Below are 5240 nucleotides of genomic sequence, written 5' to 3' on the forward strand. Positions count from 1 at the left end.
AGCTTGAGGCTGCAGGGATGCCTGAGGAATTCCATCCTTGCAGATTCAGACATACCCTGATTGCACCTGGAGTCGTTGATGAATGACTTGATGGACTTGATGAATGTTCTAACTAGTTTTTGCTCCAATTTTTTAAAGTATCTAAATTATGTTTTAATATGTGCATTTTGAGAGAAAAGCTCCTTTTGAAATATTTGAATACATAGTTGCGCTAGGTGTTGCTGATATTGACAAGATGGTGAACAACCCCAGAACTCGCAGGACTTACTACAAGAAAAATGGCAAACAGCAGCTTCACTAATAAGACTCTCTGTGTGCCCAAGGAAACAGCAATATAATCACAAAGGGAGGCTGTGGCAATCAGACAAAGCCTATCTTTTGCAAAAAGGCACACAAAAGACCACAAAGAAGATTGTGCTGAGTCTGGAGTTCGTGAGGCTCAATTCCAGATTGAAGAGGATGTTGGCCCTTAAGAGCAGCAAGCCCTTTGAACTGGGAGGAGACAAGAAGAGAAACTGGCAGGTTATCCAGTTCTAGGCATTCATCTTTGTTCTTTAGCATGGAAATGATTAAAATCCTATCAAAATATTAAAACATTTGAATGCATAGTTAATGCAGTATTTGTGGATTTTTAAAAGAGAGAGAGAGAGAGAAAAGAAAAGGGATGAATGGATTTATGAGTGGAAAAGTGAGACTGACTAATTTGCTCAGCCACATGTTTGACCGCTTGCTAAATGACCAAAATATGTGAATAAACATGGCATCATCCAAAGCATCTGCTATCCTTTTTCTTTCATGCACATTTCAATAGCTCTGGACATAGGCACACAACTTGGAATAAGTCAGACTCTTGCCCGTCTTGCCTAGTATTGCCAACACTGATTGGCGGCAGCTCTCTAGAGTTTCCAGCAGGAGTCTTTCCTAGCCTTCCTGGATATGCTGGGAATTGAACCAGGGACCTTCTACATGCAAAGCATGTGCTCTGCCACTGAACTATATCCCCTCTGTGTGCCTGGCAGTCCCCATGATGCTGGTGACTAGTCAGCAATGACAGAAAGAGGTCCTTGGCCACTGGTGTGAACTCTAATGCTTCCATTGCATTTGTAAACCTCCAGCCTCTGTTCCAGCTTGAGGTGCCTTTTCTATGCCGCCTCTATATGCAGATTGCTTCACGGTGCTTCCTTCCAGCGCACACATTCATTTTCATTCAGGCATCTCTTGGGGCTATTTTGACCCAGGCAGAAGGTTGAACTTATACTAAATGCAGTGCTGCCTCCTCCTTCCTTCCCTTCATCTCTCCTGTAAGGAACAATTACATGTCTGCTTGGAAGAAAATCCCATTATCCTCAGTAGAAAGTCCGCATGAAGAGGGGCTGCGGTTGCTTTTAGTAACTGCTTTTGGGTGGAAAGCAATGGGGTGAAGGATCTTGCTGACTCACCTATCCCTTCTGCTTTCTCCATCCTCTTCTCTCTTTCTTTCTCTCTTTGATTTTTTTGTGATGGGACAGACGCATGGCCAATCTTTTCTCGCTTTGTTAAGAATCTCCACTCCTTCACGCCTTCATAAGGGCGGGTGTCTTTTTTCAAGGGCCACTTTCCTGCACTCATTACCTTCCAAACTCTTCCCCCTTCCCCCGCAATTGCATTTGTTTGATGCAAGATCACATTTTCAGGGCAGTCCAGCAGCATGTGCCCCGGTACTGCTGGCATGCCTTCTGCAATCAACAGAAAGGGCCGTAGTGCAGTTTTCCTCCTGGTCTTTCCAGAAAGTTATTCTATACACTGACAAGTTAGTTGATATTAAACAATAGTGTAATTAATTATATGCAACTTGAAATATGGCAGCAAAAATTAAACTATTCTTTTTGTTTGCCCTATGAGTGAATTTGCTGCATCCTAAGTGGGTGAATTTGTGGCATCCAGGGGTGGGTGAGACTAATTTTTCCAGGAAGCATTCCAGCAATCTTGTACCAGCCTGTATATTAGTGAGTGACCCGGAAAATGAATGGAAACCTCTGATAGGATCTGGGCAATTGCAACATCTGATGCTCATTAGAGAATTAAAAGCTGACAAAGCTTATTAGCACAGTGCATAGCAACATCAAGGGCTGCGTGCAGCACAGGACTGGCAGCAATTGGAGCAAGGGCTTTCCCACAACATTCAGCAAATTCTGGCCTACAGCAGCATGTTGGTGTCTCACTTCCAAAAGACCGAGCCAGTCCTGGCTAAAAGATGAATGCTTGGCTCATCTTTCCAGAATGTAACTCAGTACAACCAACTGTGCATTTCTTGGGCCTTGCATCCTATCACTTTAGGTGCTTTGCAGTTGTTGCTTGACAAGAAATGTGCGAAACTTTGAACCTGTTTTGCTATTTGTGTGCTCACAGATTGCAAGGATACAAATGGGAGGAGAGCCACTTTTTGTTTCCAGGTATCTTTAAAACTGTGTTCTAGGCATCTTTCGCATTTCTCTGAAGTTCATTTGGTAAATCTTGATCAAGTAAGGGCGGACAGACCTCCCTGAGGTGATAATTGCCCCCAAATGGCTTTCTTTCCCTTTCCCCTTTCAATGTCAAGAGGGTTAGGGTTCTAGGTTGCCCCATTAGTTTGTGCAGGACAATGAACCTGGGGAGAGGGGGTAGGCTCATTGCTCTGTGGGAAAAGGTCTTGCTGCACCCTAGAACAAGCTTTCAAGCTCTTTGCAGAGCACCAACTTTCTCAACATGGAAAACGAAGTAGAACAAGTTCTCTGAAGACAGTAACTTTTAAAAAGCACACACACTGAGAAAGAAAGTACAAACACTGAAGCTGCAAGCTTTGATGAACAGAAAGGCTTGGGTAAGATATGATCGCAGCCTTCGAGTACTTGAAAGGTTGTCACATAGAGGATGGCTGAGCTCTCTTCTCAATCATCCCAGAGTACAGGACATGGAATAATGGGCTCTGGTTTCAGGAAGCCAGATTCTGGCTGGACACCAGGAAAAAAGCAGTATGACAATGGAACCAATTACCTAGGGAGGTCGTGGGCTCTCCCACACTGGAGGCATCCAAGGTGCAGTAGTACTGCCCTCTGTTAAGGATGTTTTAATTTGGAGTCCTGTGCTGAGCAGGGGGCTGAACCGATGGCATTACTGGCCCCTTCCAACTCCACTATGATTTTAAGATTTTTTAAGATTTTTGGAGGCTGCGCCTGTAACATTGCCCATGAAGTTGCTTACTCAGCATCATCAGCTGAGAGGACTTTGAAGGGTTCCTTCCAGAAATGGTCCTCAAGGTGCTCAAGGCAGAGGATGCTCCTGAGTAATTACCCCAACTGAGCGAGATGAGTAAGAGCCACAGTATTTAGGAGTCAGCTGCCTACATGTTCCAACACATAATTTGGGATTCAAACTGAATTCTGAGCAGTAGTGCCATCAGAGCAAGACTTAGGGCAGAAGGCAAGGCCTCTTCTCAGCAGAATGAGCAGGAGGGCCCCCGGGGTGACAGGGATGGTGTGCCACTGTTTGAAGTAGAGTCATACATATTACCATTACAGGCATCCCTGTAAGACCATTAAATTGGGAGTGCAAAATTACCCAACCGCACTACTAACCAACCAATGCCATGTTAATAAAACAGATACTTAACATGAACAGTAGAACCATGATAACATGAGATAGGTTAAATAAGCGGAACAAGTAATGTGAAAGATTAATTCTTTTAAGTCCTATTCTCCAGCCTCTTCCCCTCTCCCCCTGCCCAGCACACCCCTATTTCTCCAGTCTGGGGCACCTTAGTGACTGTGGGGAGCCAGCCAGGTGGTTGCTTCCACATTGTTTGCAGGGAGGCAGTACGGAGACTTGGCCTGTGCTGTCCGAGCTCTGCAGTCACGGAATCTCAGAGCTGGGACTCCGACTAATCCTATGCTTCCCCCAACAGTGCTGGGTGGCCATAGGATTGTGTCCTTAAACAGTATTTAATGCCACGTAAAGCATACATAATTGCTGAAAATTGAATGGTGTTAGCATTTGACTGCAGCATTTCATCTTATCTAATAGGAGTGAAGCAGCAGATTTAGTATTTCACACCTTGTTAGAGGTCATTTTTTTGCAAAAACAGGAACAGGTGCTAACACATCTGGAATGGAATGTAAAATTCTCAGGTTCAAGCTTTTGCATTCAAAATCAAATATAGGTTTTGGATTTAAAATGTCACCATCAAACTTTGAATGGCAAACTTGGGAAATTAATCAAGCATTTGGAAATATGAATGTCTTTTCTAATGAAATCCCATTGTCTGGAGAGGGTAAATGAATCCAGAACTTCCAGTAACCATGTCAAGAAATAACTTCCAAGTATGAAGGGACAGTTGCCTCAAAAGACTACAGGCATCACTAGTGGATGCCTTTCTACGGATATGAACTGACTCTTTTATTTTATTCTTTTATTCACTTAATTTTTCTCCTATGCTGTCCATTAATAAAAAAAAGTCTCTGGGTGGCTTACTCTTGGACTCTTGGAAAATGGTCCTTCAACTAATATTCACATTATTTCCATAAAGTATCCCTCCATTAAATAGGAGACATGCTGACCTTTCCTTAGTTTGACATGCTTAAACCCCTTTTTAGAGGGCTTCCACCTTTCTGTATAAAGTGTGTTATTGTCACCCAAGAAATGCAGAGGAAAAAGCGGTCCATCTCTCCTCCTCTTCCTGCCATTGCCCACCCCCCTCTCTCCCACTCTTCTCTTCCTCTTCCCCTGAGCCCAGGTGCAGATCACTCTTGCCAAGAGAGAGGTCTGATGCAGAAGGGCTTCGAAATCATGGCAATGGCTACTGCTGCAATGAGCCCCTGCAGTTATGCAGCTGCATTTCTTTTTGCACCTCACACGTCTGTCTCCCTGCCGTAACCACTCATTAGTTCATTTGCAATATGGATTAACTTATAACTTATAATCAATGTGATTACGTTGCAAGAATGCATCTGCTAGGGAATGCTCCATCAAGAAAGGGTGGGGTGTCATTCTTGCAGTGTGAAGGAAGACCAAAACTTATCTTCGTGCAGTATTTTCCACCAGAAGGGATGAAACAACTCTTTGCAAGCTAACTAGTGAAGATAATAATCTTCACTAATTGCAGATTGCATGTTAGTCTCTTTGTGCCATTACGCAATCCACTATGGCAAGCATCTTCTGAATATTCATGACTAATATAAACTGGGATACATTCTGCATATAAATATAATAGTTAAGACGGGGCTTAG

General features: G+C 43.5%; 1 pseudogene; it reads left to right on the plus strand.

The window, feature by feature from the left end:
* The first annotated feature begins 235 nt into the window (after nucleotides 1–235).
* LOC123031765 lies at nucleotides 236–588 on the plus strand (annotated as a pseudogene).
* The last annotated feature ends 4652 nt before the right edge of the window (nucleotides 589–5240 follow it).

The sequence above is a fragment of the Varanus komodoensis genome, unplaced genomic scaffold, assembly GCF_004798865.1.
Source record: "Varanus komodoensis strain SLA01 unplaced genomic scaffold, ASM479886v1 scaffold50, whole genome shotgun sequence".
NCBI classification, from domain to species: Eukaryota; Metazoa; Chordata; class Lepidosauria; order Squamata; family Varanidae; genus Varanus; species Varanus komodoensis.